At 45.3% G+C, this 26,897-nt stretch overlaps 1 protein-coding gene across 1 annotated transcript in view; it reads right to left on the bottom strand.

Annotated features, from left to right (window-relative positions):
* LOC126210221 (connectin-like) overlaps positions 1-26,897 on the bottom strand; it is an 802,365-nt gene that overhangs the window by 634,200 nt on the left and 141,268 nt on the right. The gene's annotated exons all lie outside the window — the stretch shown is intronic.

Here is a 26,897-nt window from a genome sequence, read left to right on the forward strand (position 1 = left end):
CCGATATTTACCTCAAAAATGTTCAAATGTGTGTGAAATCTTACGGGATTTAACTGCTAAGGTCATCAGTCCCTAAGCTTACACACTACGTAATCTAAATTATCCTAAGGACAAACACACACACACCCATGCCCGAGGGAGGACTCGAACCTCCGCCGGGACCAGACGCACAGTCCATGACTGAGACCGCTCGGCTAATACCGCGCGGCAGTGTAGGAGTAAATTGTAACATCGTAAGCCGACATCATCACGGCAGGTACTTTTATCTATGTTCACTCGTTGAGGGTAAGGTAAAAAAAGGTGGTAATGATAACTTCATGATTTTTTTTGTTAACCTACTGCAAGTATACCTGTTGGAGGGGCAACGCGCCACATCGTATGGTACTTCCTGAGACGTTATCGTTGCCAGTACAAGATATCGTTGAAGTTGCTGTGAGCGTTCAGTAGAAAATCGAAAACCGTTAGTACTTGTGTTGTTCGCAGTAATACTTGTAAGAGTATGTGTAAAATTTTTTGAAAATTTGCGAAAACTAGTTAAAGTAAGCACAAAAACCCAGAAAAACCTAATATTTTACGATTCGCACTTAGTCTAATTATTCACGTTACGAAAGCTACAGCTTTTGTTTCGAAAAGAACTTCTTAGTATTTGTAAAATTGAAGGTTAGGACCGGTCCATTGTTCTGCGCTATAGTTCGGTTACGTTGTATCTTCTGAGCATAGTGTGCTAAGTCTAACTGATTCGCTAGATAATTAACTTCATGTTAATGTTTAAGCACTTTCGTCGTATTTCAGGTCCGAATACGCTGAAAGAAACGATAAAGCATTAAGAAATCATTGAACCGTTGACTAGTGTGCCTGGGTAAGCTCTTACCACAGAATGGAGAAAGGTAAAGGAAGGTATTTTTGTGATACCTTTTGTCAGCCAGTTTCTACTACACTTGTTGCAGGGGCAACGAGACATCTTTGGACATCAACGTAGGCAGATGTTGTTGACCTATCTCACCTTACAATTCTCATGAAGTTTCATCTACCACGAAATTCGAATAGTTGTGGTACTTGGTCGTCAATTAAAATTTCGCTTGTACTTGTAACATAAAAATCGTTACATTTTTATTTGTAGTTGATCCTGCTAGTATGATGTATATAACTTGATGAAATGCTTTAATGTTATAAGTCAAAAGTAGTTGTAAATATAATGGTGTCACGAATATACCTTCCAGGTCAAAGTCTTCCAGATCTCCACTATATAATTTGTAGTGGGCAGGGGCACTACGAATGTAGTGTGCGGACATTAAGTTGGGAATGTGGGTCTCACGGGGAGCGTGCAAGGGATGAATCCCTGCAGTCGCACTATCGTCTGTGCCCTCGGTGGCTAAGACGGATAGAGCGTCTGCCAAATAAGCAAGAGATCCGGGGTTCGAGTCCCAGTCGGGGCACATATTCTCAACTGTCCCCGTTGATGTACATCAACGCCTGTCAACAGCGTAGGAGCATGATTTAATTATCATATAATTTGCTTGTCTGTACACTTATCTCATCGTGGAGTATCTTTCTCGTCTACATGTATATGTATACAAACACGACACTTCCATATATATATATATATATATATATATATATATATATATATATATATATATATATATATATACTCCTGGAAATTGAAATAAGAACACCGTGAATTCATTGTCCCAGGAAGGGGAAACTTTATTGACACATTCCTGGGGTCAGATACATCACATGATCACACTGACAGAACCACAGGCACAGAGACACAGGCAACAGAGCATGCACAATGTCGGCAATAGTACAGTGTATATCCACCTTTCGCAGCAATGCAGGCTGCTATTCTCCCATCGAGACGATCGTAGAGATGCTGGATGTAGTCCTGTGGAACGGTTTGCCATGCCATTTCCACCTGGCGCCTCAGTTGGACCAGCGTTCGTGCTGGACGTGCAGACCGCGTGAGACGACGCTTCATCCAGTCCCAAACATGCTCAATGGGGGACAGATCCGGAGATCTTGCTGGCCAGGGTAGTTGACTTACACCTTCTAGAGCACGTTGGGTGGCACGGGATACATGCGGACGTGCATTGTCCTGTTGGAACAGCAAGTTCCCTTGCCGGTCTAGGAATGGTAGAACGATGGGTTCGATGACGGTTTGGATGTACCGTGCACTAGTCAGTGTCCCCTCGACGATCACCAGTGGTGTACGGCCAGTGTAGGAGATCGCTCCCCACACCATGATGCCGGGTGTTGGCCCTGTGTGCCTCAGTCGTATGCAGTCCTGATTGTGGCGCTCACCTGCACGGCGCCAAACACGCATACGACCATCATTGGCACCAAGGCAGAAGCGACTCTCATCGCTGAAGACGACACGTCTCCATTCGTCCCTCCATTCACGCCTGTCGCGACACCACTGGAGGCGGGCTGCACGATGTTGGGGCGTGAGCGGAAGACGGCCTAACGGTGTGCGGGACCGTAGCCCAGCTTCATGGAGACGGTTGCGAATGGTCCTCGCCGATACCCCAGGAGCAACAGTGTCCCTAATTTGCTGGGAAGTGGCGGTGCGGTCCCCTACGGCACTGCGTAGGATCCTACGGTCTTGGCGTGCATCCGTGCGTCGCTGCGGTCCGGTCCCAGGTCGACGGGCACGTGCACCTTCCGCCGACCACTGGCGACAACATCGATGTACTGTGGAGACCTCACGCCCCACGTGTTGAGCAATTCGGCGGTACGTCCACCCGGCCTCCCGCATGCCCACTATACGCCCTCGCTCAAAGTCCGTCAACTGCACATACGGCTCACGTCCACGCTGTCGCGGCATGCTTCCAGTATTAAAGACTGCGATGGAGCTCCGTATGCCACGGCAAACTGGCTGACACTGACGGCGGCGGTGCACAAATGCTGCGCAGCTAGCGCCATTCGACGGCCAACACCGCGGTTCCTGGTGTGTCCGCTGTGCCGTGCGTGTGATGATTGCTTGTACAGCCCTCTCGCAGTGTCCGGAGCAAGTATGGTGGGTCTGACACACCGGTGTCAATGTGTTCTTTTTTCCATTTCCAGGAGTATATGCTCCCTGATGAAAGACATGCTACGGTCGCAGGTTCGAATCCTGCCTCGGGCATGGATGTGTGTGATGTCCTTAGGTTAGTTAGGTTTAAGTAGTTCTAAGTTCTAGGGGACTGATGACCACAGCAGTTGAGTCCCATAGTGCTCAGAGCCATTTGATGAAAGACATATATGTAGGACAAAAAATTGATGAGATGCATGTACTGAGTTACAAATGATTACACCAGTCACAAGGATGGACATAAATAAACCACTTTGGTCCAACAATCAGTTATTCGGCTAGGCACTGACTGATATGAGTTGTAGGATGTCACCCTGAGAGACAGCGTCTTAGTTGCTAAACGTGATTTGTATTCCTAGCAATAGTCAATGAAAAAGTGCGGGATGCTCAGCACAAGTAAATGCGGTGCGTCTGGTCAGAGATAAGACATCCAGGAAATAGCTTCTGCTGACCAGAATAGCCAGAGGTGGGCAGCCTGCAATACACACGCACGCACGCTGCAGGGCGGCCGCCGGCGCTGACAGAAGAGTCAGAGAGAGTCAGCAGTCGCGCCGGCGTGTTTAGGCGGCGCCAGGTAAACACCAGCCAGTCCCTTCACACCGCCCACACCTCCCACGCGGCGCGACCGCCGCGTCCAACCGATTCAGCACAGGCTGCGCTTAGCTCCGCTGAATGGGCAGTTCGTTGCGCAACCGTCCAAGGGAAGCGGCGGTACACTCTCTCGGTATGTTGGGGATCACGTGTAAAAAATGTGTGTCATCAGTACATTGACGCAATAAGATGCGCAACACCAAGAAGGAGTTGTGCGACGGAAACGAAAGCTGTTATGCTTGCTTCTGCACCTGCAAGCTGCCATTATTAACACCCCACTAAGTTTGTACGAGGTCGTGTAAAAGGGCCACAAGAAGTCGGATGTTCCTGTGTTATACTGCAGAAAGACATTGCAGGAATGTAGCCACTGTACATGACAGCTTCCAACGGTGACCACGAGAATGTACCGTCGCAAGAAGAACGGGCTCTTGACGGCGACGTGGTGCTACCGAGAGGGAAAACCATGGTATTCTGTGTATGTCTCTGGCCCTCCGTACTGCGTCTGCAGCATCAATTTGAGCGGCAGTTGGCACCACAGTGACACAACGAAATGTTAAAAGTCGGCAACTTCCAGGACAGTTCCGAGCCAGACGCCTTGTAGCAATTCGACTGACCGTCATTTCCGATCTCAATGGTGTCAAGCGAGAGATCACTGGAGGGCAGGGTGGAGCTCTGTTGTGTTTCCTGATAAAAGCTGATTCTGCGTCGGTGCCACTGATGGCAGTGTTTTAGTTACAAGGAGGCCGTTTGAAGGCCTGAAAAAACCGTTTGCGTGCTAGACACATTGGACTGGAATTACGGTCTGGAATGTTATTTTGTGTGGCAACAAGAGCGCTCTCGTTGTCATCCGACGCATCCTGTATCGAAATTTGTATGACCTGTTGTGCTTCCATTCATAAACGGCACTGAAGGGGTTGTTTTCCAACAGGATAACACTCGCCCACATACAGCTCTTATAACCCAATATTATCTTCAGAGTGTCGACATGTCGTCTTTACCTGGTCCATCACCAGATCTGTCTCCAGTCGAGCATCCATATGGGATATCACCGGAACACAGCTCCAGCGTTATCCACAACGAACATTAACAAACCATGTATTGATAACAAAATCTGTACTGATCGATCAAGTGCAAGAGGCATGGAACTCTACTGTAATCCAAAATCCATATGGAAATGTCGAAGTGTCTGGAAGTGTATTTCTGGATCACAGCATTGTATCATGGTGACGCGAGAGCCATTGGAAACTTTAACAAGTAACTAGAATAATTCCAAATTAGATGATGTTGACAAATGTCATAAATGCAGTGTACAGGTAAAATGCATAATGAAGATTACTAAAGGGAATGTAGTGGTTGTTGTGGTCTTCAGTCCGAAGACTGGTCTAATGTGACGCTCTACGCTAGTCTATCCCGAGAATCACTCTTAATATCTGTAGAACTACTGCATCCTACATCCTTTAGAGCCTACTTACTGTTATCAAACCGTAATACTCCTTCCAGAATCCAACTTATGATTCCTTGATGCATGATATGTGCTTAAAGCTCATTCCTTCCTTTTTTAAAGATCTTTCTGCCTCATTTGATTCAATACTCCTTCACTGATTATCCTACCTACCCTGTTCTTCTTCAGAATTTTTTTCCAACATCAAATATTCCACAGACTTCTATATTATTCTTGTCTTTGCTGCTTATCATACACCACTCATCCTCACGCAACGATATTCTACAACCAAAGACTTGCAGAAGAGACTTCGTAGACCACAAATATAAATTATACGTTAAAATAATTAACTTTGGAAACCATTTTCCTGCTGCTGCCAGATCGCCCTGATGCTATTTTGCTGTCTACATAACAATGCAGTACTTTTGGTGACTCATTTCCTAATCGAACTCACTTACAATTAGCTGATTTAACTGACTCCATCTTCGTTGCTTCACTTTTATGCATTTTCGTCTTATAATCAATCACTTTTCCACACAATATCCATTATATTTAACAGAACTTTCAAATTCTTTGTAGTCTCTGACAGAATTACAGTGTATAATGTTACATACCCCTTACTATCAAAATGATCGTAGATACTCAGAAATTAAATATCCTAAGTTGAACTAACTATTCTAGTGTTGCCAACACTTACATAATTCCATTTGGCCGAGGAGTGGACAGAGTTTCAGTGCACTCTCTTGTCCTTGAGTTGGAAAACTGCCCCTATGGGCGGAAGAGTCAGCAATGATCAACGACATGACGATGCAGAAGGCAACGGAAACCACTGCATTAAAGACTCATAGCGTGTATCCACAGGACATGTGACCTGTAACTGGAAAATGTCATGATGATCTCTTCACTTGTAAAAGATTCCGGAATAGCCCCCGATTCGGATACCGTGGAGGGGACTGCCAAAGGGGAAGTAACGATGAGAAAAAGATTCAATAACCAACCAAAGGATAACGTAATAACGTACTACGAGTCGGGGCGTGCAATGTGAAAAGATAGAATGTTGTGGGAAAGCTAGATAAGCTGAAAAGGGAAATGAAGAGGATCAATGTAGATATAGTAAGTGGCAGTGAAGTGAAATCGAAAGCAGAAAAGAATTTCTTTTCAGATGACTATAGGGTAATATCAACAGAAGCAGACATTCCTATAACGGGAATAGGATATGTTACGAATAGGAAGATAGAACAGAGAGTGTGCTGGTGTGAACATTTCAGTAATAGAGTTGTTCTTATGAGAATCAACAGCAAATCAAACCCACGACGCTAGTTCAGCTGTACATACCGACGACACTTGCTGAAGTTGAAGACATGGAGAAGTATCTGAGGATACTGAAGTAGTAATACAATGCGTAAAGGGAGATGAAAACCTAATAGTCACGGGTGACAGGAGTGTAGTTGTAGCGGAAGTATTCGAAGAAAAGGTTACAAGAGAATGTGGAATTAGGACAAGTAGTGAGAGAGGGCAAAGACTAACTGAGTTCTGTCATAAATTTCAGCTAGTAATCAAAATGTCCTAGGTCCTGAGTTCGAAACCCGCCACCGCTTATTTTTTATTAATAATCAGCATTTTCAACCGAGAACTTTTGGCATGAGAAGTCACCTTTATTCTGCCAACGGCCTTGTCATAGAGGGCGGAGGAGGGACAGAGGTTCAGGGCACTCTCTTTCCATCGGGGTGGGACACAGCCTCTAAAGGCGGAAGAATTAGACGAGAATGACGATGCAGAGGCCAATGGAAACCACTGCAATAAGGCACATGACGTGTATCCACAGGACTTGTGGCCTGCAATTGAAAAAAAAAATGGTTCAAATGGCTCTGAGCACTATGGGACTTAACATCTGAGGTCATCAGTCCCCTAATACTTAGAACTACTTAAACCTAACTAACCTAAGGACATCACACACATCCATGCCCGAGGCAGGATTCCAACCTGCGACCGTAGCGGTTGCGCGGTTCCAGACTGAAGCGCTTAGAACCGCTCGGCCACTCCAGCCGGCTGCAATTGAAAAAGTTACATGATGATTTTTCCACTTGCAATAGATTCCGGAGTAGTCCCTCATTCGGATCACCGGGAGGGGACTACCATTGTGGAAGTGACCACCAGCAAAAGATTGAATAACCAAGAGTCGGGGTGTGGAATGTCAGAAGCTTGAACGTGGTAAGGAAGCTAGAAAATCTGAAAAGGGAAATGAAAAGTCTCGCTCTAGTGTACTGAAATGGAAAGAAGACAAGGATTTCTAGTCGGATGAGTATACGGTAATGTCGGTAATATCAACAGCAGCAGAAAACAATGTAACAGGAGTAGGATTAGTTGTGAATAGGAAGGTAGGGCAGAAAGAGTGTTACTGTGAACAGCTCAGTGATAGGATTGTCCTTATCAGAATCCACAGCAAACCAACACCGATAACGATAGTTCATGTATACATGTCGACGTTGCCAGATGAAGATGAAGAGAAGCAGAATGTAATATGAAAAATTGAAGGGTAATACACTACGTAAGAGGAATTGAAAATCTAATAGTCAAGGGGGACTGGAATGCAGTTGTAGGAGAAAGAGTGGAAGAAAAGGTTACAGGAAAATGAGAGAGGAGAAAGATTATTTAAGTTCTGTAATACATTTCAGCTAGTAATAGCGAATACTCTCTTCAAAAATCACAAAAGATGGACGTATACTTGGAAAAGGCCGTGTGATATGGGAAGACTTCAGTTAGATTACACCATGGTCAGAGCTTCCGAAATCAGATAATGCATTGTGATGGTTACCCACGAGGAGATACAGACTCACATTACAATGTGGTAGTCATAAAGAGTAGGCTGAAATCTAAGAGATTAGTCAAGGAGACTCAATACACAAAGAAGTGGGATGCGACGATGCTAAGGAATGACGGATTATGATCAAGTTCTCTAAGGCTGTTGTAACAGGAATAAGGAATAGCTCATTAGGGAGAACAGTAGCAGAGGAATAGACATCTCTAGAAAGGGCAGTAAGAAAAACATAGGTACAAAGAAGGTAACTGTGAAGAAACTATGAAGGAAATACAAAAATGTTCAGGGAAATTCAGGAATACAGAAACACAAGTCCCTGAAGAATGAAATAAATAGCAAGTGCAGGGAAGCTAAGACGAAATGGCTTCAAGAAAAATGTGAAGAAATCGAAAAAGAAATGATTGTCGGAAGGACAGATTCAGCATATAGGAAAGTCAAAACAACCTGCGGTGAAATTAAAAGCAAGGGTGGTAACATTGAGAGTGCATCGGGAATTCCGCTGTTAAATGCAGAGGAGAGAGCGGGTAGGTGGAAAGAATACACTGAAGGCCTCTGTGAGGGGGAAAATTTGTTTGATTTGATAGAGGAAAAAATACGTGTCGATTTAGAATAGATGGGGGATCCAGAATCAGAATCAGAATTTAAAATGGGGGATCCAGAATTAGATCAAATAAGGCAGGAAGGATAGATAAAATTCCATCAGAATTTCTAATACTATTTAGAAAAGTGACAACAAACCGACTATTCAAGTTGGTGTGTAGAATGTATGAGTCTGGTGACATACCATCCGACTTTCGATAAAGTATCAGCAACACTTTCCGAAGAATGAAAGAGCTGACAAGTGCGATAATTATCGCACAATCAACTTAAGAGCTCATACATCCAAGTTTCTGAAAGGAATAATATACATAAGAGTGGAAAAGAAAATTGAAGTTGTGTCAGATGACGATCTGTGCGGCTTTACGAAAGGTAAAGGAACAAGAGAGGCAGTTCTGACGTTGCGGTTGATAATGGAAGGAAGACTAAAGAAAAACGAAGAAACCTTCATAGGATCTGTCGACCTGGAAAATGCGTTCGATAGTGTAGAATGGCGCATGACGTTCAAAATTCTGAGAAAAATAGGGTAAACTATTGGGAGGTACGATTAATATGGAACATGTAGAAGAGCCAAGAGGGAATAAAAAGAGTGGATGACTAAGAACTACGTGCTCTGATTGAAATGTGTGTAAGACAGGAATGTAATCTTCCGCCTCACTTTCTATCTGTACATCGAATAAGCAATGATGGAAATAAAAGAAAGATTCAGGAGTGGAATTAAAATTCAAGGTGAAAGAACATCAATGATACGCAACACTGCTGACATTGCTATACTGAGTGAAAGTGAAGAATGATCTACTGAATAGAATGAAGAGTGAAGTGAGTACAGTGTATCGATTGAAAGTAAATCGGAGGATGAGGAAAGTAATGAGAAGTAGCAGAAATGAGAACAGGATTGATGGTCACGAAGCAGATGAAGTTAAGGAATTCTACTACCTAGGCAGCAAAATAACCAATGACGGATGGAGCAAGGAGGACATCAAAAGCAGGCTGGCACTGGCAAAAAGTGCATTCCTGTCCAGTCAAGAAGAAGGGACAGCATGATAGGACATCTCTGGAGGCATGAGCGAATGTTTTCCATGGTACTAGAGGGAGCTGTAGAGGGTAAAACTGTAGAGGAAAACAGAGACTGAACTAAAGTCACCAAATAATTGAGGACGTAGGTGGCAAGTGCTACTCTGAGATGAAGAGATTGACACAGGAGAGGAATTCGTGGCGGGTCACATCAAACGAGTCAGAAGACTGATGATTCCAAAAGAAAGTAGCAGAAATATTATATTAGCAGATAAATATTACTTATCTTGACACGGATGGCTAGGCTGTCGGTTCCTGTTTATGCTTTTCAATTAATAAGTCCAAAGTTTTTTTATTTCACTAAAAGACGCTGGGATACAGTTACTCTTTGACGTCATCAATATTAATTCACATATTCTTGACACCTTCTACAGCAAAACTTGTTAAAGTGAAGCTATTGGTGCCTAGAATTTTTATAAGTATTATGTACATAGCTTCCAGAACTATCTGGAACAGAATGTTCAAATGGTTCAAATGGCTCTGAGCACTATGAGACTTAACTTCTGAGGTCATCAGTCCCCTAGAACTTAGAAATACTTAAACCTAACTAACCTAAGGACATCACACACATCCATGCCCGAGGCCGGATTCGAACCTGCGACCATAGCGGTCGCGCGGTTCCAGACTGTAGCGCCTAGAACCGCTCGGCCACTCCGGCCGGCGGAACAGAATGTAATTAAAGTGATTTTCATTACGGCTGTTGTAATGGAAATTACTTTTCAGGTATAATTTGCATAATGTTTTCTGAAAATAATTATTTGTACGTATTTATATACAGCACCCTTTACGCCCTCAATAATTATTAATGAAAGTTGCAAATTTTGACAAAATAAAAACTATGCAGTTTCCTTTCTTTGTAGAGTTGTCGATTGAATTATCGATAGAAAATTAAAAAAAAAAAGAAAACAGAATTTTTTTTTACATAAAAACTAAAGCGTAATAATATTAGTTTCGCTGTAATCCCAAGGATTTGAATAATTCCGTGTGAATGTCGTCCACTCCACTACTTAAGTCTTCATCCGGCAGTATCATATTTCTCAGCCCATCTTTTCCTGCTTCTTATTCACTTCTTATATTAACGTCTCCAAGTTAGTTTCTCTTGTACAGCCTTTCAGCCCTTCCTTCTTTGCTTAGCACTGGCTTGCCATCTGAGCTCTTAACAGTAATACAGGTGCTTTGCATATTCTAAACGTGTCTGATTATACTCTTTTTCCCCGCTACTGCTGCGACAGCTCCTAGTTGAGTGTTTCATTTCATGATGCCATAGTGGTACGTCAGAAACCTGACCCTTTTACACGTAAGAGTCTTCCATGTACCCTTCTCCTGCAACGGGAGAAGTGCCAGTATATATTTCTATCACCTCCAGAGGCGATAAAGAGACTAAAGACATGCTTGATCAAATGAAACAAATTATTCAGATGTAGTGTGCAGTAATTACCTATGTATGAAACGATCGTGACAAAATCCATACATATAATTAAAATGGATGTATGTCTACAGGGTGGTCAGAAATAGTCTGAAAGGCTTGTAAGAGAATTGCAGAGTCGATCGTGCTGTGAAATAAATATTTAAAAAAATGTGATAACCTGCAGCGTTTCCGAGTTAATTAGAATTGAAGTTAGCCAATCAGGCCATTGAGCGTAAAATTCTAGCGGCCCGCTAAAGACTGTGTTGCCGAACATTTTCCCGTTTGGTTTCCTAAAACCAAATAAGAGAGTGATGTAAGAATTGGACATGAGACAATTATAACGATCCAATCCGAGCCAAAGGCTCAGCAGAACCATTTGCTATCATCTTAGCTATGAGCACAACTGACATCAACTGTAGCGGACGATCCGCTGGAATATGCATGTCAAACTCCCTGAGTGGCCAGCTTCAGTGCTAATTAACTTGGAAAACATAAAACGAATCGAATTTTTTTTAACTACACTCCTGGAAATTGAAATAAGAACACCGTGAATTCATTGTCCCAGGAAGGGGAAACTTTATTGACACATTCCTGGGGTCAGATACATCACATGATCACACTGACAGAACCACAGGCACATAGACACAGGCAACAGAGCATGCACAATGTCGGCACTAGTACAGTGTATATCCACCTTTCGCAGCAATGCAGGCTGCTATTCTCCCATGGAGACGATCGTAGAGATGCTGGATGTAGTCCTGTGGAACGGCTTGCCATGCCATTTCCACCTGGCGCCTCAGTTGGACCAGCGTTCGTGCTGGACATGCAGACCGCGTGAGACGACGCTTCATCCAGTCCCAAACATGCTCAATGGGGGACAGATCCGGAGATCTTGCTGGCCAGGGTAGTTGACTTACACCTTCTAGAGCACGTTGGGTGGCACGGGATACATGCGGACGTGCATTGTCCTGTTGGAACAGCAAGTTCCCTTGCCGGTCTAGGAATGGTAGAACGATGGGTTCGATGACGGTTTGGATGTACCGTGCACTATTCAGTGTCCCCTCGACGATCACCAGTGGTGTACGGCCAGTGTAGGAGATCGCTCCCCACACCATGATGCCGGGTGTTGGCCCTGTGTGCCTCGGTCGTATGCAGTCCTGATTGTGGCGCTCACCTGCACGGCGCGAAACACGCATACGACCATCATTGGCACCAAGGCAGAAGCGACTCTCATCGCTGAAGACGACACGCCTCCATTCGTCCCTCCATTCACGCCTGTCGCGACACCACTGGAGGCGGGCTGCACGATGTTGGGGCGTGAGCGGAAGACGGCCTAACGGTGTGCGGGACCGTAGCCCAGCTTCATGGAGACGGTTGCGAATGGTCCTCGCCGATACCCCAGGAGCAACAGTGTCCCTAATTTGCTGGGAAGTGGCGGTGCGGTCCCCTACGGCACTGCGTAGGATCCTACGGTCTTGGCGTGCATCCGTGCGTCGCTGCAGTCCGGTCCCAGGTCGACGGGCACGTGCACCTTCCGCCGACCACTGGCGACAACATCGATGTACTGTGGAGACCTCACGCCCCACGTGTTGAGCAATTCGGCGGTACGTCCACCCGGCCTCCCGCATGCCCACTATACGCCCTCGCTCAAAGTCCGTCAACTGCACGTACGGTTCACGTCCACGCTGTCGCAGCATGTTACCAGTGTTAAAGACTGCGATGGAGCTCCGTATGCCACGGCAAACTGGCTGACACTGACGGCGGCGGTGCACAAATGCTGCGCAGCTAGCGCCATTCGACGGCCAACACCGCGGTTCCTGGTGTGTCCGCTGTGCCGTGCGTGTGATCATTGCTTGTACAGCCCTCTCGCAGTGTCCGGAGCAAGTATGGTGGGTCTGACACACCGGTGTCAATGTGTTCTTTTTTCCATTTCCAGGAGTGTATAATTAAAATGGATGTATGTCTACAGGGTGGTCAGAAATAGTCTGAAAGGCTTGTAAGAGAATTGCAGAGTCGATCGTGCTGTGAAATAAATATTTAAAAAAATGTGATAACTTGCAGCGTTTCCGAGTTAATTAGAATTGAAGTTATCCAGTCAGGCCATTGACGCGTAAAATTCTAACGGCCCGCTAAAGACTGTGTTGCCGAACATTTTCCCGTTTGGTTTCCTAAAACCAAATAAGAGAGTGATGTAAGAATTGGACATGAGACAGTTGTAACGATCCAATCCAAGCCAAAGGCTCAGCAGAACCGTGTGCTATCATCTTAGCTATGAGCACAACTGACATTAACTGTAGCGGACGATCCGCTGGAATATGCATGTCAAACTCCCTGAGTGGCCAGCTTCAGTGCTAATTAACTTGGAAAATATAAAACGAATCGAATTTTTTAACTATTATTAGCCAGCACAACCTACCCTGATCACCCTGTACATGATTGTCTCTATGTATTTATATGTATTTATTTATGTAAACCACTAGATCGATTTCAGCCAAACTTGGTGCACATCTCACTTATTGTCTAGAAAAGATCGTTGTAGGGGTGAAAAGCCGGTGTAGTCCATGACATGTAAATGACCTTAATTTAGTCATTCAGTATTGGGAAATCAGAGCACTTACGAGTTGCAAAAAATTTTGCACTTCATTTCAGACGATTACGAATCTTTGTGTCACTGACAACCCCCAAGAAATGATGAGAGAAAAAAATTTATTGCTTACTACACTTTTGTTGTTCATGCAGTAAAATTGCCGCAACATGAATGACGTTTTAATTTATTTCTTCTTTATTACCAACACTATTCATAATACATTTCCCAGACAGAATGCTCATATACCACTGTACGTGCCTAAAAAAACATATAATTGCACGACAAATAGTTCAGGACTTATGAGGTCATAAACAATGAGATGCGCAAAAAAAAATTACCACAGTATGCATGACGTTTCAGCTTATTAATTCATTAATGCTAACGCTGTTCGGATCACATTTCTCAGACAGTAGCCATGCATACCACTGGGTAATTCAGTAAAATTATACCACTGCATGACGCCTTGTTGAGGAGACATGGGCCGCGCGGCGTGGCCACACTGTTAGTGGCACCATGTCACGGATTGCGCGGCCCCTCCCGGCGGAGGTTCGAGTCCTGCCTCGGGCATGGGTGTGTGCGTTGTTCTTAGCATAAGTTAGTTTAAGTAGTGTGAAAGTCTAGCGACGGATAACCTCAGCAGTATGGTCCCTTAGGAATTCACACACACGCGCGCACACACAGCCGGCCGCGGTGGTCTCGCGGTTCTAGGCGCGCAGTCCGGAACCGTGCGACTGCTACGGTCGCAGGTTCGAATCCTGCCTCGGGCATGGATGTGTGTGATGTCCTTAGGTTAGTTAGGTTTAAGTAGTTCTAAGTTCTAGGGGACTGATGACCACAGCAGTTGAGTCCCATAGTGCTCAGAGCCATATGAGCGCACTCACACACACACACACACACACACACACACACACACAAACATCATAAACGTTGAGCTGCGTTAAAATTAAAGTACTGGACTAGCAGATGCAAGTGAGATATGTGTGCAAATACGTGTGAAATTTGATAAATATATGTTCATGTGCGTATGCCCATAAGGACATCCGCAAAAAGCTCATCCTTCCTAGAAAGTTATCATCAAATTTTGTACAAATATTAGTTACGACCTGCAAAGAATTGCTGTGGGGGTCAGAACCACCAGACTCCTTTCAGAGTGTGTGTTCATATGGAGATAGACCTGGTGAAGTTGAGATTGCCAGACAGAGAGGAGGAAGGAGCAGGGAGGAGGTGGGAAGGTATAGAGGGAGGTGGGCAGTGGTAGGGGAGGGGGAATGAAGAGGGGAGAGAAGGTGATGAAGAAAAAAAATGTGATGGACATCGAGGCAGAGGAAGAGACAGGCAGAGAGATGGTGGAGGAAGAGAGGGAGAGGAGGAGGAGGAGAAGGTGGTGGTGGACAGGGAGAAGGGATAGGAGGAGAAAGACACTGAAAGAAAAAGGGAGGAGATGAGGAGGAGAGAAGGATAGAGATGGGGGAAGAGCAGATAGACAGAGGGAGACAGAAGGAAACAGGGTGGGGGTTGAAGGCGGTGGACAGAGAGAGAGATTGGAGGAGATAGAGAGGGTGAAGGAGGAGATGGACTGATTTAGGTTAAATAGGAGATTGACAAATAAAAGACTGGAATAAACACCTTCCTGAGAAACTCTGGGTACTCATCTGGTAGAACATAATCAGAAAATGCATTTCATACGCCCTCACTTTACTTGCATGACCTGTAAGTGGAACCGAGAGCCACATATCACGGCAGACAGTCCTTATCATACGGATGTGAGGTGCAAACAGCTATTATGTTGAGTCGCGGAGCATCGAGCCAGAACGCGTGGCTTGGCGTGGCGTGACCGCGAGTGATTGGGGCGTCAGTAATTGTTATTGGGAGCTGAGTAATAGCCGACACGGCGCGCCGGCCTTAACGTATACGCTGGCTGCCAGTAATGGGCGGCGATAGCGCGCTCTAATGCCTGGTTTTCAGCGTGATTGCCTATTACTGAGGCGGCCGCAGTGTGGGGACGCCCTGCTTCTCCTGGGCTGACGCCGAGGGGGCCCAGAGTGGAGGTGTGTCTCCTCACCTGTGTTTGGTCAACGTTGCCACTGACAGCGCCCACAGTAGTAGTGTAGCAAGAGCTGATCGGAGACGGGGGAGGGGAAGTGCAAGAAGGGCAGGGAGATTTGGGATCTTTACTCTCCCCCAAATTTGTAGGGAAAGATTTTCTATTATTATACGCATCAGTTTCCTAATTTCTCAACTAATTCGCGGTAATGAAGTAAGATAGAGAGGAAAAGACTCGAAACGTGGAAAGAAAATGATATTTCCCAAATGATTATCAAGCGGTTGTCGGAAAATGGACTCTCCATAAATTTTCAAAAATTACAAAATATTCAGTTCTGTAAAACGGACAGACTCATACCAACAATTGAGTTAGCACGTGAGCAAGAGTCAGTAAATAGGGTAGAATGTTCCAATTTTTTCGGAGTACGTACCGATGAAAACTTGCACTGGAAGCAGCATATTACTGAGTGTCTAAGACAGTTGAGTTCTACTACTTTTGCTTTCCGTGTAATTGCTAATCAGTCTAAACAAGTGTTTGAACCTCCTGATGTACTTTTCATTTTTCCAATCATTATTGTGTTACGGAAAAATTTCTTGTGTAATTTATCACTCAGTATTGGTTCCACAAAGGTGAGCGGTACGACTAATAAGTGTTGTATTTTTTGTTAGCACAAGAGCCAACACCGTTTTGCGAGTGGAGGCCGAAATGCACGCGTTTTAACTCAAGCAGGCTAGCGTGAGGAGGGAAGAACTATACTGACGTGAGGTCTGGAACATAACAAGGAATGAGAATTCAGAAAGCGGACGTAATTAGTTTGATACTTGCCTTTAATCCATTAATGATGAACGTCGCTCTTGACGGTACATGAGTCACAATATTATCTGTTCAGAAGACATTCTTGAAGATAGTATAGTAACTGAATATGGCACCTTGCTAGGTCGTAGCAAATGACGTAGCCGAAGGCTATGCTAAACTGTCGTCTCTGAAAACGAGAGCGTATGTAGACAGTGAACCATCGCTAGCACAGTCGGCTGTACAACTGGGGCGAGTGCTAGGGAGTCTCTCTAGACTAGACCTGCCGTGTGGCGGCGCTCTGTCTGCAATCACTGATAGTGGCGACACGCGGGTCCGACGTATACTAAAAGATCGCGGCCGATTTAAAGGCTACCACCTAGCAAATGTGGTGTCTGGCGGTGACACCACAGTGTATACTCACCGACGACATTTAGGTACCTCCTGAAGCCGCTGCCCATTTTAAATGCGCCTGCACCATGCATACACTGGTCAGGCGGAACATTATGACCACCTGCCTGACAGCAGCTATGTCCACCTTTCACACATAACACTGTGCGGCTGGTCCCAGCGGAGGTTCAAGTCCTCCCTCGGGCGTGGTTGTGTGTTTGTACTTAGGATACTTTAGGTTAAGTAGTGTGTAAGCTTAGGGACTGATGACCTTAGCAGTTAAGTCCCGTAAGATTTCACACACATTTGAACACTCATAACAGCGGCGACGTGTCGTGGAATGGAAGCAATGAGACCTTCGTAGGTCGCTGGAGGGAGATGGTACAACACCTGCGCACACAACTTACCTAATTCCCATAAAGTCCTGGGAGGGGAATGATGAGTTCTGACGGCACGTTCAGTCACATCCAAGATGTGTTCTATCGGGTTCACACTTGGCGAGTTGGTGGGTCAACACATCAATGGAAAGTCGCCACTGTGTTCCTCGAACCACTCCATCAGACTCCTGACCTTGTTTCATGGTGCATTATCTTGTTGAAAAACGCCACTGCCCATCCATAACACGGTCGTCATAAAGGGGTGTACGTCGTCTGCAGGCAGTGTGCGATACTTCTTTGCCGTCAAGATGCCTCGCACGAGCTCCACTGGACCCATGCATGTCCACATGAATGGTACCCAGAGCGTAATGGAGCTGTCACCAGCTTGCCTGCGACCCGCAGTACAGGTGTGATGGAGCTGTTCCCCTGCAGGACGACGAATTCACGTCCTCCCATCGACACGATGAAGTAGAAAAGGATTCGTAAAACCATGCAAAGCTCTGTCACTGCGCCAACGTCCAGTGCTGACGGTCTCGTGCTCATTTAGTAGTAGTGGCCGATGTAGTGGTGCTAACATTGGCATATGCTTGGGTCGTCGCCTGCAGAAGACCATCGTTAGGAGTGTTCAGTGATATGTCCTCTCAGACACACTTGTGCTCTGCCCAGCGTTGAAGTCTGATGTCATTTTCGCCACGTTTTACTAGTCTGCTCAACCTACGAGTCCAACTTTTGTAATGAGAGGCGGCCGCCCAACCCCACCACGTCTGGACATGGTTTCACCAAGTGTTGAAGACACTCATCATGCCACTCCACGAACACCCAACAAGTCTTCCAGTTTCCGTAGCACTCGTGCCAAGCCTCCTGGCCATCACAATCTGCGATCGGTCAAACGCAGATAGAACGCGCAGCTTTCCGATTTTACACTCAGACAGCAAGCTCATTAATGACACCTGACAAACAAGAATTAACTGATGAAATTGTCAATACTGTCTTTCAGAAAATTACTAAGTGGTTCCTTGTAAACGGACTCTCACTGAATTTTGATAAGACACAGTACATACAGTTCCGTACAGTGAATGGTATGACGCCATTAATAAATATAGACCTTAATCAGAAGCATATAGCTAAGGTAGAATATTGCAAATTTTTAGGTGTGTCCATTGATGAGAGATTAAATTGGAAGAAACACATTGATGATCTGCTGAAACGTTTGAGTTCAGCTACTTATGCAATAAGGGTCATTGCAAATTTTGGTGATAAACATCTTAGTAAATTAGCTTACTACGCCTATTTTCACTCATTGCTTTCATATGGCATCATATTTTGGGGTAATTCATCACTGAGGAATAAAGTATTTATTGCACAAAAGCGTGTAATCAGAATAATAGCTGGAGTCCACCCAAGATCATCCTGCAGACATTTATTTAAGGATCTAGGGATATTCACAGTAGCTTCTCAGTATATATACTCTGTTATGAAATTTGTTATTAACAACCAAACCCAATTCAAAAGTAATAGCAGTGTGCATAACTACAATACTAGGAGAAAGGATGATCTTCACTATTCAAGATTAAATCTAACTTTGGCACAGAAAGGGGTGAATTATACTGGCACTAAAGTCTTTGGTCACTTACCAAATAGTATCAAAAGTCTGACAGATAACCAACAAGTATTTAAGAAGAAATTAAAAGAATTTCTGAATGACAACTCCTTCTACTCCATAGAGGAATTTTTAGATATAAATTAAGAAAAAACAAACAAAAAATATTAAAAAAATAAAAATAAAAAATAAAGAAAAACAAAAAAACACAATAAAATAAAGTTGTTATATTAACTTAAGTATGTTGTTAAATTAACCTAATTATGTCATGTATTGGAAAATTCGACTCGTTCCACATCATTACGAAATATCGTATTCATGATCCATGGAACTAGTATTAATCTAATGTAATCTAATCTAATCTGACCGCCCGGCTGGCCGCATGGTCTGACGCGCTGCTTCCGCAGCGGGAAGGCATGCCTGTCCCTGGCACGAATCCGCCCGGTGGATTAGTGTCGTGGCCCAGTGTGCTGACCAGTCTGTGGATGGTTTTTAAGGCGGTTTTCCATATGCCTCGGTGAACGCAGGGTGGTTCCCCTTATTCCGCCTCAGATATACTGTGTCGGCGATTGCTGAGTGTGGGACGGCGGTGGGGTGGGTGGACTGCTGTGGCCTGTTGTGGGCTTTGGAACCAATGAGGTGGGACGAAGACTCTCCGTCGTTTCTAGGTCCTCGGTTTAATACAATTCAATGCAAGCTCGCTTGTGTCTAACTAGCAGTCATTGCTCGCCAGGTGACGCTGCTGATCAGTTTATAATTTGCTAAAGAAATTCGTCATAAATATCCATCACGAGTTGAGAAGAACTGTGATGGCCATACCTACAGCACTAGAGGGGAAAATTATTACCAGTTATTAAAGCGGTCAGTGGGATGGAAAGTTCAATATGCAGTAACAAAAGTAATTACAAAATGAAATATTCACTTTGCAGCGGCGTGTTCGTTGTTATGAAACTTCCTGCCGGATTACAACTGTTAATAATCTGGGTACTGCGGGGTAGCGTACCGCTGCACGCAGACGCTGACCGCCCAGACCATAAATACACTCCTGGAAATTGAAATAAGAACACCGTGAATTCATTGTCCCAGGAAGGGGAAACTTTATTGACACATTCCTGAGGTCAGATACATCACATGATCACACTGACAGAACCACAGGCACATAGACACAGGCAACAGAGCATGCACAATGTCGGCACTAGTACAGTGTATATCCACCTTTCGCAGCAATGCAGGCTGCTATTCTCCCATGGAGACGATCGTAGAGATGCTGGATGTAGTCCTGTGGAACGGCTTGCCATGCCATTTCCACCTGGCGCCTCAGTTGGACCAGCGTTCGTGCTGGACGTGCAGACCGCGTGAGACGACGCTTCATCCAGTCCCAAACATGCTCAATGGGGGACAGATCCGGAGATCTTGCTGGCCAGGGTAGTTGACTTACACCTTCTAGAGCACGTTGGGTGGCACGGGATACATGCGGACGTGCATTGTCCTGTTGGAACAGCAAGTTCCCTTGCCGGTCTAGGAATGGTAGAACGATGTGTTCGATGACGGTTTGGATGTACCGTGCACTATTCAGTGTCCCCTCGACGATCACCAGTGGTGTACGGCCAGTGTAGGAGATCGCTCCCCACACCATGATGCCGGGTGTTGGCCCTGTGTGCCTCGGTCGTATGCAGTCTTGATTGTGGCGCTCACCTGCACGGCGCCAAACACGCATACGACCATCATTGGCACCAAGGCAGAAGCGACTCTCATCGCTGAAGACGACACGTCTCCATTCGTCCCTCCATTCACGCCTGTCGCGACACCACTGGAGGCGGGCTGCACGATGTTGGGGCGTGAGCGGAAGACGGCCTAACGGTGTGCGGGACCGTAGTCCAGCTTCATGGAGACGGTTGCGAATGGTCCTCGCCGATACCCCAGGAGCAACAGTGTCCCTAATTTGCTGGGAAGTGGCGGTGCGGTCCCCTACGGCACTGCGTAGGATCCTACGGTCTTGGCGTGCATCCGTGCGTCGCTGCGGTCCGGTCCCAGGTCGACGGGCACGTGCACCTTCCGCCGACCACTGGCGACAACATCGATGTACTGTGGAGACCTCACGCCCCACGTGTTGAGCAATTCGGCGGTACGTCCACCCGGCCTCCCGCATGCCCACTATACGCCCTCGCTCAAAGTCCGTCAACTGCACATACGGTTCACGTCCACGCTGTCGCGGCATGCTACCAGTGTTAAAGACTGCGATGGAGCTCCGTATGCCACGGGAAACTGGCTGACACTGACGGCGGCGGTGCACAAATGCTGCGCAGCTAGCGCCATTCGACGGCCAACACCGCGGTTCCTGGTGTGTCCGCTGTGCCGTGCGTGTGATCATTGCTTGTACAGCCCTCTCACAGTGTCCGGAGCAAGTATGGTGGGTCTGACACACCGGTGTCAATGTGTTCTTTTTTCCATTTCCAGGAGTGTAGTTGATCTGACACATTTCGAGGTCAGCATACAACATGACGTTCAGTGAGTCGAGTAGGCGAGGTAGAAATAGAAAGACTTTTCTCGTCCCTCTCGCTCCCTCCCTCACATAAAAACAAGGAAAAAGTAGAGGAAAATCTGAGTTCCTCGAAAGTAGGCTGGAATTTCTAATCGATAGGCCGTTGCTCTTATTTATATGATCGCACAGCCACAGACTGCAGACCTGTAACAACGCGTTTCTATGTGAAACACTGATCATGATGAATGCACACTTCAATTTCTATTGTGCAAATAATTATATAGAAGTTATAAGAGTTTGTTGCTCTTACGATTCTCAAGCCAGCTGCATGACACATGTCTATAAAATGCGCAGATTAACGCTTTCCAGAGAAGAATAGGTAGAAAGGAGATCCGCAACTGAGCTCCATAGCAGAATCAGGTAATCAACCACTCAGTGTATTAATTCAATACTACGATCGGTTTCGGGCGATCATAAACCCATCTTTAAGCACACTAGACTTCGAAGGCTAAAATGCGGGAGCCATAATAAACAGGGACAGGAAAAACCAGTTTTATTTTACAGACAAGATCGGTGTAACTTTCTGCCTAATTTGGTGTTATTGTTCGCCAGTGTCGTTGTTACATTTGCTAAATTTGTTGCTACCCTTGCAAATTACTTGTTGCTTCTGGCTAAAATCGTTGTTATTTTTGGCCAAATTGGTTTCTTTCCCCACATTCGATTTTTTTTTTCAAATTCAGTGTTCCTCTGCTGCCAAATGCGATACCTTTTCATCAAAACTAATTTTTTTCTGCAAATGCGATGTTTATTCCAAATTTGATGCTTTTTGCCAAATTTTATTTTAATATAGGAGAAACTATCATCCTCGATTGCGGTAATGAAACCAACCTTTACCTAGGTTTCAGCCCAAATAATTGAGCCTTATTCAGAAGATGTACCTGAATCTATAATTTGTCTAAGAGGGCATGGTCTAGAAATAAAACTAAAACAGCCTATTCATGCCAGTATTCCAAGAAGAATTGCAGCTGTGTTACGAGCAAATTAGGGTCCAGCCCTTTATTAATATACCATTCCCAAGTAAGTACAGACGTTCACATTATTTTTCCTATCCCCTGTATGTATACAGATGAGGCGAGGAATGAAAAATTGTAACGAGGCCGGTCTTAGAACCCAGCTGTTCTGCTCACTAGGCAGGAAAGCTAACCAATACGCCACCCTGGCATAGTGGCTTTGCATGATCGTGCAGATTACCTTGGCCGTTCTCCCTCCCCAATCCACATTCCTCAGCACACATGGTATTACTGATAATCTGGAACAACATTGCTGACGATCCGCAGCTGTATTGGAGTAGCATTTCAGCGTCAAACGAAAATGGATATATTGCCTGAAACCCTTGCACAGGTGCCTTAATCAAATGAAACTATATGGTTACAGAGAATTCCAGTGGGAATACCAAGTGGTCTAAGCGTGAATGGGAATTTGGACTGAGGAGAGACATGTGCCAGGATAGTCAGTGCAGTTGTGAAAAGTCACTGTGTCAGGGTGTCGTAGTGGTGAGTGCACCTGTCTAGTAAGCAGGAGACCTGGGTTCAAATACTGGCCTTGGTATAAATTTTCTTTCTTCACTTCAGACTGGATATATAGAGCATAGATGTCTGATGCTTTAAAAGGTCTGTGCAACTACGGGTATATGGTTTGATTTGTTTTAATTTTTTCTGAACAAAGCAGTGTAATTTGTTTGGAAACTCGGCTACAATAACCAGAATGTTTAAATTCGATTTCTTAGACCACACTGCAAGTAATGCGTGGAACTTTGGATTTATTAACGATCATACACCCGTCTCCAACGGAAATTAATACTACACTCCTGGAAATTGAAATAAGAACACCGTGAATTCATTGTCCCAGGAAGGGGAAACTTTATTGACACATTCCTGGGGTCAGATACATCACATGATCACACTGACAGAACCACAGGCACATAGACACAGGCATCAGAGCATGCACAATGTCGGCACTAGTACAGTGTATATCCACCTTTCGCAGCAATGCAGGCTGCTATTCTCCCATGGAGACGATCGTAGAGATGCTGGATGTAGTCCTGTGGAACGGCTTGCCATGCCATTTCCACCTGGCGCCTCAGTTGGACCAGCGTTCGTGCTGGACGTGCAGACCGCGTGAGACGACGCTTCATCCAGTCCCAAACATGCTCAATGGGGGACAGATCCGGAGATCTTGCTGCCCAAGGTAGTTGACTTACACCTTCTAGAGCACGTTGGGTGGCACGGGATACATGCGGACGTGCATTGTCCTGTTGGAACAGCAAGTTCCCTTGCCGGTCTAGGAATGGTAGAACGATGGGTTCGATGACGGTTTGGATGTACCGTGCACTATTCAGTGTCCCCTCGACGATCACCAGTGGTGTACGGCCAGTGTAGGAGATCGCTCCCCACACCATGATGCCGGGTGTTGGCCCTGTGTGCCTCGGTCGTATGCAGTCCTGATTGTGGCGCTCACCTGCACGGCGCCAAACACACATACGACCATCATTGGCACCAAGGCAGAAGCGACTCTCATCGCTGAAGACGACACGTCTCCATTCGTCCCTCCATTCACGCCTGTCGCGACACCACTGGAGGCGGGCTGCACGATGTTGGGGCGTGAGCGGAAGACGGCCTAACGGTGTGCGGGACCGTAGCCCAGCTTCATGGAGACGGTTGCGAATGGTCCTCGCCGATACCCCAGGAGCAACAGTGTCCCTAATTTGCTGGGAAGTGCCGGTGCGGTCCCCTACGGCACTGCGTAGGATCCTACGGTCTTGGCGTGCATCCGTGCGTCGCTGCGGTCCGGTCCCAGGTCGACGGGCACGTGCACCTTCCGCCGACCACTGGCGACAACATCTATGTACTGTGGAGACCTCACGCCCCACGTGTTGAGCAATTCGGCGGTACGTCCACCCGGCCTCCCGCATGCCCACTATACGCCCTCGCTCAAAGTCCGTTAACTGCACATACGGTTCACGTCCACGCTGTCGCGGCATGCTACCAGTGTTAAAGACTGCGATGGAGCTCCGTATGCCACGGCAAACTGGCTGACACTGACGGCGGCGGTGCACAAATGCTGCGCAGCTAGCGCCATTCGACGGCCAACACCGCGGTTCCTGGTGTGTCCGCTGTGCCGTGCGTGTGATCATTGCTTGTACAGCCCTCTCGCAGTGTCCGGAGCAAGTATGGTGGGTCTGACACACCGGTGTCAATGTCTTCTTTTTTCCATTTCCAGGAGTGTATTTACATGCATCATCCCATTCACACTTCAGAATAGTGAGTTCGTCTTGACGGAAATCACTGGTTAGGTTCATGACGTCTCGTACAAACATGACACGAAATAGAATTTGTAAAAATATACAGTATCGCAAACATAAATGAATTAATAAACTAGAATTTCTTTAAGGCCCCCCTCTCTGCTGTCAATGAGCTAAACATCTTTATAGCTCCACCGCCTCTAGGTAATCCGACAATAATCGGAAAATACTGATTTCCATGGCCACCAGCACCGTTACAGAGTAAGACGTATGTCACTCGAACCAAGTTGAGCTTTAGTACTTTAAAGTGTTATTGCCTAATGCAATTCCCTCAACTTCATCATATTCAATTCTGATACACTATACTATTTGTTTCTTTTTATTTTGCAACGTCACTTCGGAACATCTTACGCTTCATTCCACTGATAGTTCTAATATATGCCATGTCATAATCAAACAATATTTTTATTTCTTGTTTCGGAAGTTTTATTCTCTTTCCAATTCTCTCCTTTCCCTACAGGTTAATATCGAGACTGCTTACAACATTGCCTCCTTCCCTTCTCAACTATTTTTTCTTTGACGTCCTTCGATCCTTATAACTTCAGTATGGTTTCTGTATAAGATTGGACAACCTTCCTCTTACTCTATTTTATCCCAGCTACATTCTCAACTGAAGGAGGCGTATTCTACTCAACATTATCAGACGTATATTACGAACCAAAGAGTACTGTAAATGTTGGTTTATGTTTCTTAGATGTGTAGAAATTATGAAATATACTTAAAAATGCTGTAAGGTTGCTCAAAAACATTCACTAGTTTGTCGTGAATTCCCTTATTGACGCGTTTCGCGACTATCTCAGTATCCGATGACCTATTAATTAGACAAAATACCATTGTAATTATGGTAGATGTTACAACAGTCTTGTAATGGTAGCTACAATAAGACAGCAGTCAAGAGTAGTAAACTGTGGACCTTTGATACATACCAAACAATACACATGAATAATCGTGTATCATCAATTGAATTTTAAGCTTAATCAGTTAACAGCTTCATGCCAACAACAAACGTAAAAGTCACAAGGCTAGAACTTCAATGTGAAGCCGCAATGTCCTCGACAGCTAGAGGGCGTTGAGCACAGGTATGTGTGTCAAGCGCCACGACTTCGTGTGCGTTACGTAGGATGTACTGGTCAAAACAACTTAGCACACGCGTGTACGAAAACCTGAAATTACGTAAGGGTCCACAATCCGGATCACTGACAAAGTTGTTGAAATCTTATATAAAAAAAAGCCTGTACATAAAGTGATAACTAATTTGTCTAATTTAGTATATATATTTTATGATAAGATTGAAGCACATATCAAGTTCCCTCTCCATCCATGCCCGTCTCTTTCCTTTTTCAACTGTCCTACCCACACGACGCACTGCTCCTCAACTTCTGTCTTCCCCAACGACTGTATTTCCCGCCATCTACCTCAGCTCGTACCTCTCATCTCCATAGCTTCCCTATGTAACAGAGCCCTATATTTCTTCCCCGCAACCCTATGGAACATACTCTCTTTTCCAGCTGTACTTCTCACGCTAGTGCAAGACCTTCCGATTTAAAGAGAAACTGCGGTACTTCGGTGTTTTTATCACCAGTATTTCGTCTTCCTGTGATGTGTTTTTAAAATGCATTTATTTCGATTTTTTCTGACAGTCGGTCTTCAATTTTTTAATTTTTTTTTTTTTTTTGGGGTCATCAATCTTCTGACTGGTTTGATGCGGCCCGCCACAAATTCCTCTCCTATATTAACTTCTTCATCTCAGAGTAACACTCGCAACCTACGTCCTCAATTATTTGCTGCATGTATTCCAATCTCTGTCTTCCTCTACAGTTTTTGCCCTTTACAGGTCCAGCTCCATCTAGTACCTTGGTAGTCATTCGCTAATGTCTTAAGAGATGTCCTATCATCCTGTCCCTTCTGCTTATCAATGTTTTCCACATGTTCCTTTCCTCTCCGATTCCGTGCAGAACATCCTCATTCCTTAACTTATCAGTCCACCAAATTCTCAACATTCGTCTGTAGCACCACATCTCTTTCGATTCTCTTCTGTTCCTGCTTTCCCATAGCCCATGTTTCACTACCATACAATTCTGTACTCCAGACGTACATTCTCAGAAGTTTCTTCCTCAAATTAAGGCCAATATTTGATATTGGTAGACTTTTCTTGGCCAGGAATACCCTTTTTGCCATTGCTAGTCTGCTTCTGATGTCCTCCTTCCTCCGGCTGTCATTGACTAGTTTACTGCCTAGGTAGCAGAATTCCTTAACTTCATC

The sequence above is a fragment of the Schistocerca nitens genome, chromosome 10 (assembly GCF_023898315.1).
Source record: "Schistocerca nitens isolate TAMUIC-IGC-003100 chromosome 10, iqSchNite1.1, whole genome shotgun sequence".
NCBI lineage: Eukaryota > Metazoa > Arthropoda > Insecta > Orthoptera > Acrididae > Schistocerca > Schistocerca nitens.